The 15,082-nt window shown below is 41.6% G+C and overlaps 1 protein-coding gene across 12 annotated transcripts in view; it reads left to right on the top strand.

Annotated features, from left to right (window-relative positions):
* Window positions 1–8,021: 8,021 nt before the first annotated feature.
* The window catches only part of CREM (cAMP responsive element modulator), a 44,522-nt gene continuing 37,461 nt past the window's right edge, over window positions 8,022–15,082 (top strand). For 7 of the 12 annotated variants that reach the window (XM_064703964.1, XM_064703962.1, XM_064703961.1 and 4 more), the window contains exon 1: window positions 8,022–8,157. The gene's annotated coding sequence lies outside the window, so the exon portion shown is untranslated. The remainder of the gene's footprint in view (window positions 8,158–15,082) is intronic. The other 5 variants (XM_064703960.1, XM_064703959.1, XM_064703953.1 and 2 more) reach the window with 1 other exon arrangement.

Here is a 15,082-nt window from a genome sequence, read left to right as displayed (position 1 = left end):
GCTGCCTGTGCTTCCAAAAGAACAAAGGTTCTCATACAGTCTATTAAGAAATAATGATAATGTATCTGCCAAGAGAAAGACTAGAACTTGTGTGTATGCACCAATGTTTTTGTGAGTGGATACATGATTTATGACTCAGTGAGTTCAGTTCAGTGCTAGCTCTGTGGTGGGGCTGTTCCTACCTGCTGAAGCCCAGATGTTGGTAATCTGAATTAACCTGCTGTGCAGATGTCCCCAAAACAGCCAGCAATGAAAATTGCCATTTGGCAAAGCATGAGCAATTAACGTGGCACCCTCAGCTACCTCAGCCATGTCTTGATGCATTTCTAGATGACAGCAGATGTGCAGACTGCTTTAAATCCTGTTTGACCAAGGCTTAGTGCTGTCTTTCAGCAGTTGTAGATAGAGAAAACAAAGATAGGGGACAGATTGAAATTCTGGAAGTTTTCTCAGGATAGTCCTATGGAGAAGTCAACTTCTTCCCAGTAAATTCTTACCAGTTCTTTATATATTGTTGATAACAGTAGTGAGTGACATAAGTTATTTTCTACTACATGCATATGCCATCTTACATCTTTGCCACCAAATATACAAATTTATGTTTCTCTGATTACATCTGCTATCAAGTCTGCTCACTGTCCTAACCAGTGTTGCAGTATTTCCTGAGATCCCCTGTTGTTTATATGCGGTTGTTTTCTCTTATCTGATACTTCTGTGTCTCTGTCTGTTTGCATTAACTTGTTTTCTCTTATGTAATTAATTCCTTTGGAAGGAGCTGTCTATTTTGTTTATGTTGATGCTACATCTAACACTGCATTATTCTGGTACAGAATTAGGAATCCCACAGCCCTATGGTAATACAGTGTATTAAATGTGCCACTATAGCACCTACTGCTTTATTTAAAAGCTGGTTTAGACTGCAGTCTGAACTGATACTGAGTATCCACATTCCCCTACCGCCACCATGTCACTTGCAAATGCCTTTCATGTTACTATCTGCTCTTCTTGTCTCTGATTTAAAATCCTATTTTAAGAGTAACATATTTATTAGCCTTTTTCAAGTAGAAAATGAGAATATTGACTGGATTATTTATGTTATATTCATGTTATATTCAATTTTTACTAGATGAGTTAGTCTGCATTATTGATGCAGATAATACAATTTTTTAAAATAATATTTTGCTTCTGAAAACAAGATAAATGAAAGCAGGAATGGACCTTTATTTCATTATAGCTATTTTTAATCTAGACTTTCATTGTGGGTATTTCTCTTTCATGTGGTAACATGCAAAATATATGTATAAATGGAACAAATCTTTTGTGATTATAAAAATACGCAGTAATTAAGTATTATTCTTGTATATTTTTTAAAGTTTATGAAGAATTTAAAATGTATGATTATTTAATCTGCTTTAACCCCTGTAATTTTCATTAAGAAGCAGACGCTCACTGCGCTCCTGGCCACAAGATGGCAGCATGGAATAGATACAAAATAGCAGTTCAAGAGTTTCAGCTTACTCAACCTACAACAAAACTAACAAAACCCACACCTTTTTGTCCATGAAATAGGAAAAGTAACAAAAGTTGAACTCTCCCAAACAAAATTTATTAGTTAGCCATCAAGTGTTTTGTTAAACTCCCAGATTTATTCTATCCTTCCCCAGGATTCCTTGGAAAAAAATTTGCAAATGTAATTTTTTCCCCATCTATTTTTAAAAAGGGGCCACAATTTATTTTCATGTCATTGAAGCTAAGAAAGTAAACTATCTGTCTGAACGAATCTAGTTAGTTTTCTTTCCTTTTTTTTCCAAAAAAATTGCTGAAAAAATATTCTGCAACATTATTGACAAGCAAAATTGTGCATTTAGAATTTGTATTTAGAGATCAATGAGCTGCCAAGACTTTATGATGCAGTAACTGAGCCTAAATGATTCCACTTACAGGAATTTTCAGATATTAAACAGCTTTATATATGAAGTATCAAAATAGTAAAAGATTTTGCAGCTTTTGTGTGTTTCATTACAACGTTGTAAATCCTTTCTGCTCAGTAAGTGCATCCAATGCCAATGGCTCAGGTACTTGCTATGGGCTGGGTGAATCAAATATAACAATTTCCCAACAAACAAGCAACCTGGCATATAAGAGGTTTCTGTTCATTTTTTTTTAATCTAAGCATTTGGGGAAAGAATGTAGAAAGCTTCTAAAGAAGCTGTTAGGTGGCTTTATTTTCTGAATTGTTAAAAATGAAGGAGTCCTGGCTGAGACACCATTTGACTGGGTTTGAGTTAATTACTGGGATTTTGCTTTCAGGTTTAATTTGAATATGAAACTACTCCTGAAATTTACTCTAGTAAATAAGTTGGTTTGTAGTTTTCCTGTTTTAGCTTATATGCACAAAATCCCAAAGCTAGTACAAGTTAGGGAAGCGTGGTGACAGAGCTGAGGACATGGAAATGTTCAAACATCATCACTTACCCCTGCTGGTGGAAATGGGAGAGAGAGAGAGAGAGGGAGAGAGCCATGGGAGGATGCTGCACACAAGGGAAGGGAAGCTGCAGTTCCAAGGAAGTTCTGTTACATCTACCAGGTCATGAGCCAGGAATATATTTGCTTATAGTACCAGCAGTGAACCAAGCCATTTTATTCTAAATGTCTTTCCTTCCCTTTTGATTCAGAAATTATGCAATCATTTTCAGAAAATGGTTCAAGTCCCTTTTTAGCTGTGGCTTTTTATAAAAGGCTCATAGATCATGTGCACCACTGTACAATCCTTGTTAAGAATCACAGTGAAATAATCCTTTCATGGAGATGCAGCAACACAGTGCAAAGACACTGCTCAATACCTCGAGTCCTGTGTCCAGTTCTGGGCCTGCCACTTCAAGAAAGACATTGAGGTGCTGGAGCTGTCTGGAGAAGGGGAATGAAGCTGGTGAAGTGCACAGAAAATGTCATATGAGGATGCAGCTGGGACAGCTGGGGTGTTTGGCTTTGAGGAGTCTCAGGGGAGACCTTATTTCTCTCTACAACTCCTTGCAAGGAGGTTGTAGCCAGGTGTGGGTCAACCTCTTTTCCCAGGCAACCAGACAGGAGGAGAGGAAGTGGCCTCAAGCTGTGATTGGAGATGTTCAGGCTGGACATCTGGAAAAATTTCTTCACTGAAAGGGTTGTCAGCCATTGGAGGTGTTCAGGGAGGTGGTGCACTCACCATCCTGGCAGGTGTTCAAGAAACAATTGGATGTGGCACTTAGTGCTGTGGTTTATTTGACAAGGTTGTGTTCAGCCACAGGTTGGACTCCATCACCTTGGAGGCCTTTTCCAGCCTCAATGAATTTATAATCCTATGATTTAATGAGCAGATACTGTGAGAGGAAGGCAGCAGCTGCTTTTTGTTTGCTAGGCATAATGTTTTGGAGACAATAGTCATGTAAATCTTGAGTGGTTCTACCACCATACTAAAAATGGTAGCATACAGCTCTTTGGCATCTGTGTGCAGTACGTATAAATATACACAAAAAAGAAAGAAAACCACCTGAACTTGGTGACTGCAGAACCCCTAGTGATGATAAGTCTTAGGCAACATAATGCTGAATTTGCAGAGCTGTTATTTCCAGAAAAAAAAAAGGGAAAAAGAGCAAATAGTATCTGTCTCTGCTAAAATGTGATAAATGGGACATGTCTAGCGTCCATTTCTAACATGTCATTTTCCAAATTAAACTTGGCATCGTTCCATTTCCTTGGGTTTTCTTGTGAAATTATTTTATAAAAGTATATCTATTTGTCTTTCAAATGATCCAGTAAAAAGCATATTTCATACTTAATGGAGATGGAAACCTCCTGTAATGTGCAAAAGTACTAGACGAATAGAATGACAAAAACCAGGTCATAAATAAATCAGCTGGCAAAATAGCATAATCAAAGAGATAAATTAGTTGAGCTAGCATTTGATGAAAGATATACCCTTTTCAGAAAAATATGTTTCTTTAGCCATTTATCTGCATCACTGATAGATTAAAAACTAACAATTCTTGACATGAAAGAAATACAGAAGCTCTCTCACATAAACACATTGCAAATAGCCTGACTATCTTCTGTTATACAGAATACTCTTCTATTTAGTTATTTTTCACTTGTGCCTCTTTCCTTTATAACTCCCAGACACCTTTACCTTGCTCCATTTATTCAGCAGCTTTTGCTTTTTATTTTATATTCTTCATTCTTGCTCTTCACTGTCATTTACAACCATTTACCACCACCAAAACAATCTGCTCCCCCATCAAAAACAACCTACAGTTGCTATAAATCTAGTCTACAGCTACTGTGTTAACTAAATGCAAATTCTTTTTTTATATATATTTTCATTGAACTTTTTTAACAATTATGAACTCTTTGTATGTGTTTGGCTTTTACTGTGTTATCTGATGTTTGATGTCATTCACCTTTGTGTGAGGTAGTTCCTCAATGTCCTATTAGTGCTGGCCACATTCCTGCACTGCTTTACTCTTGATACCAACAGGTATCTTGGGATACCTGTTTTGTATTTATAAATTTAAATTTCTAAATTTAAATTTATACTTTAAATTTATAAATTTAAATTTTAAAAAGGTTTAAAAAAGGAAAAAAAATGAACACAAACAAACCACATTAAAATGTTGTATTTCATCTTTGGAGTGTAAAATATCGTAACATTACTGCAACTTATTATCCAAAATCAAATCATTTCAAACCCAAGAAAATCAAAGTAGTAATAATTTTAAAAATGGACCTAGAATACTACTTGATACCCCCTTCACCAATAATAACACCCAACCCTTCCAAATGAAGAAAGCCTGTTGTTTACATGACACAAGGCCAAGCAGAGCTGGCTGAGGTACTGCAAAGCCTCACAGCTGTTAGGCCATGCTTCTCCCTAAGCCAGACCAGGGCTCCTCAAGGCTCTTCCTTCCTGTGCTTCTGCCTTATGCAACCCACAAAGTCAAGGTGGTGCCCTAGCACAGCACTAATTTAGACAGTATTGATTTTCAGAGGTTCCACTGATGGGCAGTAGCAAATAATAAAAATAAAAGGATCATCAATTTGCTCTTGTACTACTTGTACTACCCAGTTTTATTTCCAACTTGACACAATTTAGAGGAGGGATTACAAAATATTTATAATTCTACAGATGTGTAACTATTCAAAAAACTACATTAAAAATATTACAAAGCTTTTACCTTTTACAATATTCTTCAATGTTTGCCTTTCTAAGGGTGTCCCATTTCTGTTTCAATTTGTGAGCCAATGGAAATTCATATTTTTCTTGCATTGCTAGGAATTTAGAAAAAAATAGGTAAAATAAATTATTAGTCTTATATTTTATATTCTTTAAAGTGTACTTCTTGCCTAATCTGTTCTCTGCTTCAGACTGATCAGGATTCTGTTGCAGTGTGCAGATATTGGCTACTTCTGATTTTCATCACATTCACAAAATAAATTGTGAAAACAGTGGCTGTGTTGACTGCACTTTCCTGTGACCATGCTGCAAGTCCTGCACTTGTCCCTCTATTTCCTTGCAGGCAATGAAAGAGTAGAGGTAGGGTTATTCAACAATCAGCTGAAACTGGAGTGGTCCATGAGGAGACCTGTGGGGAAATTATTAATCAGTAAGTATCGCTATTATTTCCAATAGAATACCAGTCGATTTTTCTGTCAGTTTTACCTGCATTATCTTCAGATGTCTGGATTCCAATTAAAGAGAAATAGACAACCAAGCTAGGTAGCATATCCATTTTGCTGCTGTTGTTTATGCCAAGACAAGCTTTTTTACAAGAAAACTAAATAGGTGTTTCATGAGACTAGAATGGAAAAGCACAAAATTCTTTCAATCCCCTTAAAAAATCTATTTAAAAGATAGCTGTGAGATTCATATGTAGAATCAGTTGTCTGAAAATTACACAGATAGCACTCCTACTGATGTAATGTGCATTGGTTAAATATTTCAGTTCTCTGCAAAGAGCATCATGTTTCTTTTTGGTTTTTTGGCTTTTTGGCCATTCTTTTCAGATTTGGCTCTGCATCAAGAGCCAAATCTGGTTCATCATCTTTGTATCACCAAGGTCTAAGGCCCTCTGGCTCTTACATCTCTGATACACTTCATTACGAGAGAAGTGGTATAAATAGTAACAAATTCTTAGTTAAACATTTCAAAGTATTTATGGCTTACTTGAAAACTAGTAAAAAATAACTGTTTGTCAAAATCCAGGCCCTAAGAGTTCATGGAAATTTTCAGTTTGTTTACAGGTAACTCAGTCCAGTGGTTTCCATTATTTAAAGCTCTCATTTGAAATTTCTTCCTGTTTGTACTAAGACTTCTACCTTCAAAAATATTTTTGAGGTGCTGCTAATATCCTAAGAGCCATTTCTGGCTTTTTGAGTATACAAGGCAAAACTGGAATTTCTTCCAGTTTTCTTCCAATTTCTTCCAATTCTCAGTAGTTTAACACTTGCCTGTTCATTTGATTATGTCAATATTCTAACAAATATTTTTAATTGACAAGAGAAAACATCTTTAATGAATGAGGTTAAGAATAGTGTATGTAATGGGTGAGATCTTAAAGCAGAATTAATTATGGGAAGAGAAATTCCTATTTAAAAACCCAGAACAGACACATAATACATATGCAACAAACAAAGGAAGGGAAACAGAACTAAAAACAGGAAGGGGGTGTTCGATATTTCAATAAAGGAAATGTAGAATGAAAACTGAAAGCTTGCACAAGCAATAGTCATAATTGAAGATTCTGTATTTTTTCCACTAGATTGCAATTTAGATAGCTGTGTTAAGTCCTGTGAAGCAAATTAAAGAACTAAATGCTTAAAGGCAAAACCGTTGCAAATAAATATGAGTCATCTCTTATGAAGTCAGAGATAAGAGTTATTTGTTTTTTTAAAAAACACAGGAAATCAATACGCAGGTTCTCTCTATGCCATGAATAAGACTGAGTGTTTGACCTGTGTGGACCTATCACCAATTCTGACACACACATCCTCCAATTCTTCAATCACAATGAGTTATGTGAAATTAACATAGGTTTTTCATGTTTATTTAGCACACTGAGTAGATTCTCACAAGAAAAAAAAAAAAACCAAGAACCTAAACCATAAAAATGGGTAAATACATTACGTAACTTCAGAATATATGTGTAGCGATGTATACACATCCAATTTAAACTTTACTGCAGTATTATCCCTTGTAACACTACTTTGTAAAATACTGATCAGGAATAAGACATACGATGTTCGAACACCCATAGTAACAAAGTTTATGGCTTACGCGTTTATTGTATTTAACATTATTAACCCTGAGGCGGCCTGCGCTTCCGGCAAAGGAGGCGCGCACACCTAGAGTACAAACCCAGCATGACTCAGGGTATCTGCACGTAATCCCGTGGAAGCGAGCGGGGAAACAAGCACGTCGCTCCCGCTTGTTGCCCCCTGGCAATTTCTGATTTACTTAACCAAATAAATGTAAAATACTATGTCATACCATGAATGACTGATGTAAGGAACGTGCTTTTACTAAGCAGAATTACAAAACAACCTGCGGGCAGCACCTCGGCGGGGCGGCCTCCAGGCAGGTTCCCGTGTCCCCCAGGGCTCCGGCACCGCCCAGGGGACAACCGGAGCTTGTGCCGCGTCCTAGGTCAGTGCGGGGACAGCCGGGGCCAGACTCTGCAGGGGAGCCCAGCCAACCGCCCTTATCGGCGGGGCCCGGCCGGCACCGCCCCGCTATCGCACGCCCGGAGCGCGGCCCAGGGAGCGCGGCGGCCCCGCGGCCGCCCCGGCTGTTACCGGCCGCCCCCGCCCCCGGCAGCGCGGGGCCGCCCCGCCCGCACCGCGGCGCGTCCCGCCCCGGCCAATGGGCGGCGCCGGCGGGGGCCCCGCGGCGGCGGTTGGTCAGCGCCGCGGCCGTTGCGCCCCGCGGCCGCCCGGCACCGCCGCCCGCGCGCGGCTCCGCCTCCCGCCGCGGCCGCTGGCGCTGGGAGGCCCCACAGACGCCATTTCCTCGGCGCCCCCGCGGCGGCGCGGCTGCATCAGCGCTGACGTGAGGACGACGTGCGGCTCCGCCCGGCCCGGTCCCCCCCACCCCCTGTGACGGGGGCAGCACGTACAGGGCGGCGGGTGAGTGCGGGAGGGGGCGGGGACACGTGTGCGCGCAGCCCGACCCCCCGCGGGCCGGGAGCGGGGCAGCGCGGAGGGCAGCGGGCGGCGCGGCGGGCACGGCAGGCACGGGCAGGGACGGGCAGGGCAGGCGGGGGGCGCTGTGCCGCGCTTGGCTCAGCCCCGCCGCGGGAGCGCGCGGGAGGCGGCGGGGGCGCGTCCCCGTCGGCTGCCGGGAGCGCGCTGCGCTCAGGGACGGCCGCGCGGAGCCCGCTCGGCGCGGTGGGGCGGCCCCGAGGCGGCTGCGCATCCCGGGAATGCCGGAGGGGCTGCGCGGAGCGCCGGCTTCGCTGCAGCCCGGGACCCACGGCGCTTGCCGGGCTCCGGCAGGCGGTGGCTCCAGCGCTTGCTCGGGCTACCGGCTCGGCTCGCCCGGCGATGCGGCTCGGAGCGGGACAGCGCCTGCCCGCTGCGGACAGAGCACCCCGGACTCCTGGGGTCTCGCCCTGGCCGAGGGGAGCGGGGGTGCCCAGTGGCGTTTGCCCCTCAGTCCGTTACTCCCGGTTATAACCTTGCCCACAGAGCTTTCGGAGCTGGGTCAGAACAAGTGGGGAGGGATCACAGTGCGCTTCGTGAGTCCGAAGTCTTGCTTGAAACTTTTGTCTGCGTCCCCTACTGCTGCGATAGCATCAGTTTTGGGGCTGAGAGCAGCCGCGTGTGGGCGATTCCACGGGGACTGATGCTGGACTGATCTCTGACCAGCCCGGGGCTGGTTCGGCTCCTCTGGAGGGGGCCGTGTGTCCGCTCACATCAGGTTCAGTTCTTCTTCTTATCGGCTTTGCACTGCGCTGCCAGCATGGATGGGCTGGCAGGTGCCGAGGGGCCAGGTAGCATTGCCTGTGCTCACAGTAATGGCACGTTGGGGTTTGAAGAGTGTGGGGTTTCGGGTTTAGCTGAGGTGTTCAGGGAAGAAAAGAGGGGAATAAGAATGTAGGAGACGCTAAAACCGTAGTGATGAAGCTTCTGGTGATACTGAAAACTGAAAGTTTGCACTTCAAAATTGGGTCTGTTTACTGTTGCACATTTTACTTGACTGACTTCTGTGATCACCTTATCACTGGTGTCCTTCATGGCACCAGGGTGGTAAACAGTTCTAACAGAGCTGATACAAAACACAGTGTCTGAAACAAGTGTATTCTGAGAGTTTCCACACTCACTGTGGGGTCATCAATAAATGCAGAACAGGTGTTTCTAAATTCACATTCTTGCTTTCTGTGAATAAAAGCCTTCAAAGAGATTTGGAGCAAGGGCTGAAACATAATTTTAGCCCCTTACGACTGATTTCCTTTGTATCATACCACATTTGTAAGCAGTCCCTGATGTATAAAGGATGGTTGAAATAAAAAAGTTGTTTTTAAAAATGCCTCTGGGTATTTATTTAGACAGTCACACACTTCCAGTTATGCAAAATACTTTAGCAATCTGCTTTTACCAATAGACATTAAATATTATGTTGATATGCAGACAAACAGCAGTACTGGGAGGAGTTAAAGGATTTTTTGTGCTCTTTATTGCAAAAGAATGTGTCTTGCTAGGGGTGCTATCCTTCATCTCTTACCTATGGGCAAAAATATAAAGAATTCACACCTTTAGCTGTAAATTGCTTTTAATTTTCTAGGAAAAACTTTCTGTTTTCTTCTAGCTGATTCCAGCTGTCAGATTTCTTCTGTCAGGGGTGGTTCATCTGATCACAGTTGAAGAAGCTTTTGATGTGCAGTGTATGCATCATCTTAATCAGTGTTTATCTGATTAGTAATCAGTATTCTTAATCAGTATTTAGCAGTGCTACTGACCACTCACCTGCTGTCCATTAGTCTCAGTGACTACAGTAAACATGTACTTATATATATTGAAATGTTGCAAGTTTGGTGAGAGTTAAATTTCCTGCCAGATGCTGAAGATCTCTTTCCAATATTGTAGGAAGAAGCAGGTATTGTTGCTTCATTATGCAAAACCATTTTTGTCCCATTTTTATGTGTGTGCAGAGGTGTAACTTGTTTATTAATTTAAAAATCCAGACTAGTATTTAAAATTATTGTTCAGTCGTTGTAAGTAGCTAAGATAAAAAATATAAGGAAAAATGTATTAATACTGAGTATAAGACTAAAGCGTGTATATAATGAGTCATACAATGAAGAAAAACGTATAATTTTAAACAGGACCCAAGACCACTTACTTTAAACTATTTGCTAACTTTTCCTTTAAAAACAGAAGGAAGGTTATGTAAACTTTGAAGTGTGATGTGTACTCCTGCTATAGACTTTTATAAAGGATTTTAAGGGCTTGGCCGAAAAGTCTGTTTTTCTTTCTTGGAAACTTAATAGCAATGAATATGTTGGAATTTGCTTGCAGTGCAGACTGAATGGGTGTGATATGTGTGGAAACTGTTTCCTGAATTGGATTAGTAACAGTTTTGTGCCACAGTCTGTATTGCTGATGCTTTAGAAAAAGCATAGTTATAATATTGCTCAGCATTTTTCCTTAGTATGTATTAAAAAGTTTGATGTATTCATGTTGATGTGATACATAGTACAGGAAATAAAACCGCTGTACAATTGAGGTTCTAAAAGTGCTCTGAAGGCAGTGACAGCTGTTTTGCGGAGAAAGAAGAAACCTCACAACTTGTAAAAGTTGTAAAGCCCGGTATGCTTTATTACGACGCGCGCCGGACGCAAGACTCCCCAAAAGGGCATGCGTACCCCTGAAGATTTCAGACCTCCTTTTATCCCCCTTCCAAATGCATATGCATACAGTTTCACAATAAGTTCATACATATTCATCTTGCATGACACTTAGCACTAATTCTTCTTTATCGGAGGAATTCCTAGGTCGGGGGCAGATTGACCTCGTGGTTTTTCTGTTTTTCTTTCTCTGTCTCCTCGCTGTCTCTGGAACGCGGCCTCTCCTTCAGCTTTAGCTCCACAGACCCTTCACCTCTCCCAGACACTTCACCTACTCTGTCTCATTCCCCCTTTCCTAGGAAATAAGTAAATTCTTTTACTTAAGGAAAATTTCCACAACAATAAGTGTCTTTTAGCGCTTTACCATGTACATTCGACAAAGAGGTTAGTACAGCTATTCGTTGTAGCATCCTACAGTTCCAAATTAACAATATAATAGACAATCCTAAGCTTATCCCAACTAATATTAGTAAAACTACAATGGGGTGACACAACTTATTAAGGACTCCATTCGCAGTTGGTGACCATCCAAAGATCACATCCCACCAGTGATGAGTCATATCTTGTCTTATTCTTTGTAGAACCCTGGTTATCTCCTTTGTATCATGTTGGACAGTAATTAAGGTTTTCTTTCCACTTTCTCGGATTTCTTTCAAGACTTCTAATAGGTCTTGGTGCTTAATTAATTGTTTTACCAATGTAAGGTTCACCCCAATAGGGGTAGGTGGTAGTCTGTGATACATTGTGTAATTGGCTGTAATCAGCTGGTGGGATGTTACTGGTACCAAATACGAAAAACCACACCCAATAATCTTAGCAAAATTACAAATACAAATACAGAGATTAGAATGGTTTCTACTAAACAGAATAACATCATTGCTATCAATTTGTACAGCAGCAGTTCTCAAACATACGCCCTTTTCCAGTATATACGAGCACAGTTTTCTGGTCAGTGACTGGCAAATACTCTGTTCAGTGTCCAAACACATCCTAGGCATTAGCAGTATTGCTTTCACAAATGAATCTCATTTGTTCTCTAGTAATGCAGGATTCTAAGTTTACTACCTGCCACTTTTCATTCATCTTTTTGTGCCCACACTCTATGTTCTGAAGGATAGTGTGTTGTTTCTTCATGGTTTAATCTTAGGGCAATGATGGGATGGATAACATAAACAGTGGCATTACGTATGGTAAGCACAAAGGCAGTGGCCACATTAGAAATAGGATCATAGGTGAAATTCACCATAGTCCACCAGGATTAAAACTTCCTTTCAAAATCAATTGCATTATCCCATTCAATTTTCTGAATTTCAGCTGGAAAATTACCTTCACCCCTTTCCTATATGATCAGAGCTGCTGTTGCTTGTATCCATAACTGTGCTTGTATACAACTGAAAGCTAAAGACACATTATCTTGAACTATACTAAGTGCTTCTACTATCAATTTGTGGTCTTGGTCCCCGGCCTGTTCATACTTCTTTACTTTAGCAGTACTTTTGAAATCTGTCACTGGCTAGTTCCTAATGCCAGTAGAGATTACTATAAAGGCTGCTTCAATTTGTTAGGCTACCTGCTGCAGCAGCCAGTTTATTCACAGTATTTCTGAATCAATTCTATTTAAAACTCCTAATCTTGTCCCTAATATGCCAGTTAGATGTTTGTTATGGGGAACAGGAACTGCTTTCTGTCCATGATCATCCCTCCCTGCCAGAGGGATGTGCTGGGCTCCTACTACAAATTCAGACACACTTCACAAGTGTATCTGACAGAGGTTTAGGTCATACTTGAGACAGATGTTTGTTCTGAAATGTAGAGACTTCAGGGAATCTTAACTTCTCTCTCTCCCTCCAAAGCACCTGATTTCCCAGATGTGTGGCAAGCAGGAATGTCTCTCCTGGTCACCCACCTTGCCCTTAGCTAAGATCAAGCTGTGGACTGTGTTCAGGGCAGAAGATAATGAAGGGGAAATCTTGAGAGAAGAGCCTAAATTCATTGCAGTGCCTCAGAAGAAACTGGGATCAGGTTTCTGCTATTTGAAACACTCAGCACAAAAGTGATGCTCAAAATCTTACAGCCTGCTGCTGAGCTCTGAGGGGGTCTCTCTCTCTCTACTTCTTTTAAGCAGAATCCAACCACCTCAGACTGGGACAATCACTGATCTAAATCTCAGTAGGAAAAGGGATAGCTATAAATAAGGAAAATCACCTTATAAGGCTCCGCTGTGGTAAAAAGTGCAGTGTCCACTTTGAATTCAAATGAAAATCTGACAGTAACTTGAGCTCAAAGGCAGGTCACTTCTACAGGCTGTGTCAGGGTGAAATTACACTAACAGTCTGATTCACTTAGGTCATCACAGACTTCTTGGTGCTCATATACACTAGGGGAGGTTCAGACACTAATTACATCTGGTCTCTCATAAGCCATCTTATTGATGACTAAGCACTTTACTTTGATTTCTTCTCTTCAGATTCCTTGAAGTGTTTACAGCTCCTGTTCTTGCTATTTTTACTGCTCACATACTTGATTCTCGTGGATTACTACAGTAGATATGTTTAAAAATAAACCTTCTTTATCTCAAAAGGTTTTCCTATGGATCCAGTATACTGATTAAATGCCAGGGACCAAGGCCATTCAGCATTGCTTTGGGTAGAGGTACTCTCTAGTTCTAAAACTTCAGTTATAATTCCATACAAAACAATTCTGTACACTAAAGTATGAGCTACTCCCGACCGCAATATACTCATTTTGCCCGAATAAGTTTTAGTCTCAGTTCATTGTCTCCTGGTGTCACTCCTGAAGGGGCTTCTGGGCCTTCTTCACCCGAGAGTGATGGATCCAGCATTCTGCTCCTTGATTTTGATTGCGGTGAAGGTGGTGAGAGGTACTTGCAGTGGTCTCTCCCACTGTGGTTCCGAAGTCTTCTCTGTAAGAGACTTAACATATACATCAACCCAGGCTATCCAACTCCCTGCTCCGAGTTCCAGCCACAAGTTTCTCAATTACTCTGAGCTGTTTGCTTAATGCCACCATGTAAGTGGACATTCTGGACATTCCCCTTGTATTCTATTGTCTTCTATAAGGCATTCCAAAAGGATTCAGCATTCCTTTAGCTCAAAAGGTTTAGTTTGAATTTGCAATAGTGCTAGTGGAAGAGCTTCTTGCCCCAGTCTTACGATTTGCTGCTTAATCAAATGATTCATTCTCTCCCCTGGCCGCTTGATTGGGGGCAGTATGGGGTGTGAAGTTCTTAATCTATGCCCAGATGGCTACTAATCTGTTGCACTATTTTGGAAATGAAAGGTGATTCTTTATCTGAGGATATTGTGGCTGGAACTCTGAAGCGTGGTATTATCTCTTGTAAAAATGATCTGGTCACCTCTTGAGCTTTGACAGTTCTGGTGGGGAATGTTTCTGGCCACCCTGAAAATGTATCTATTAATACCAGTAAATACTGATACCCCCCTTTCCTTGGGAGTTCTGAAAAGTTGATTTGCCACTGCTATACAGGCCCATGGCCTCTCCCAGTCTGACCAAGTTTTGGCCCGGGGTATTTTGAGGTTAGTCTGGAGCAAGGATCACATTATCAGCTCACCTGAGTGATAGTGGCATATAGATTCCTGACAATGATACAACAGCCCTTTCAATCAGATGTGTGTTCTAGAAAGCCTGTGGGAATTACTACTTCAAAGTCAACACTTCATTCCAGTGCACTCTGTATCACTCGCAGCCTTGGTCATTTTGAGAAAGGAGCCACACTCTATAAAAGGCTTTAAGTAATTAGGCCCTAGTGTGTTTTCTAGTGCCCTTCCTTCACTAGTAACCACGAAAATGGGAAGGGATTACTAGCTCTCTTTCAATGGTAGCCCACCCCTTGCAGTTGTACATCTCTTTTGGTTAGTATTATTGTATTATGGCTTACCTTCGAGGAAAATCTGTACCTCACCCTTTGCTGCTTTCTTTGCCTCTCCATCCGCCAGCTCATTTCTTTCCTCCAATTTTAAGCTCACTCTCTGGTGTGCCTTAATATACCTTTTCAGGTAACTGAACTGCTTCCAGCTGCTGGATTGTCTCTTCTTTCCCTGTGAGGTCAGCAGTCCCCTCTCCTTCCAGATGGCTCCATGTGCATGCACAACTCTGAATGCCTTTTGCTGTTTCTAAGGCATGGGTCCATGCATTTATCTCAGCATCCTCTGCAGAGGTACCTG

The sequence above is a fragment of the Zonotrichia leucophrys genome, chromosome 2 (genome assembly GCF_028769735.1).
Source record: "Zonotrichia leucophrys gambelii isolate GWCS_2022_RI chromosome 2, RI_Zleu_2.0, whole genome shotgun sequence".
Classification (NCBI taxonomy): domain Eukaryota; kingdom Metazoa; phylum Chordata; class Aves; order Passeriformes; family Passerellidae; genus Zonotrichia; species Zonotrichia leucophrys.
The sequence above is the reverse complement of the archived record's forward strand: the minus strand, read 5'-3'. Positions and strand labels throughout refer to the sequence as shown.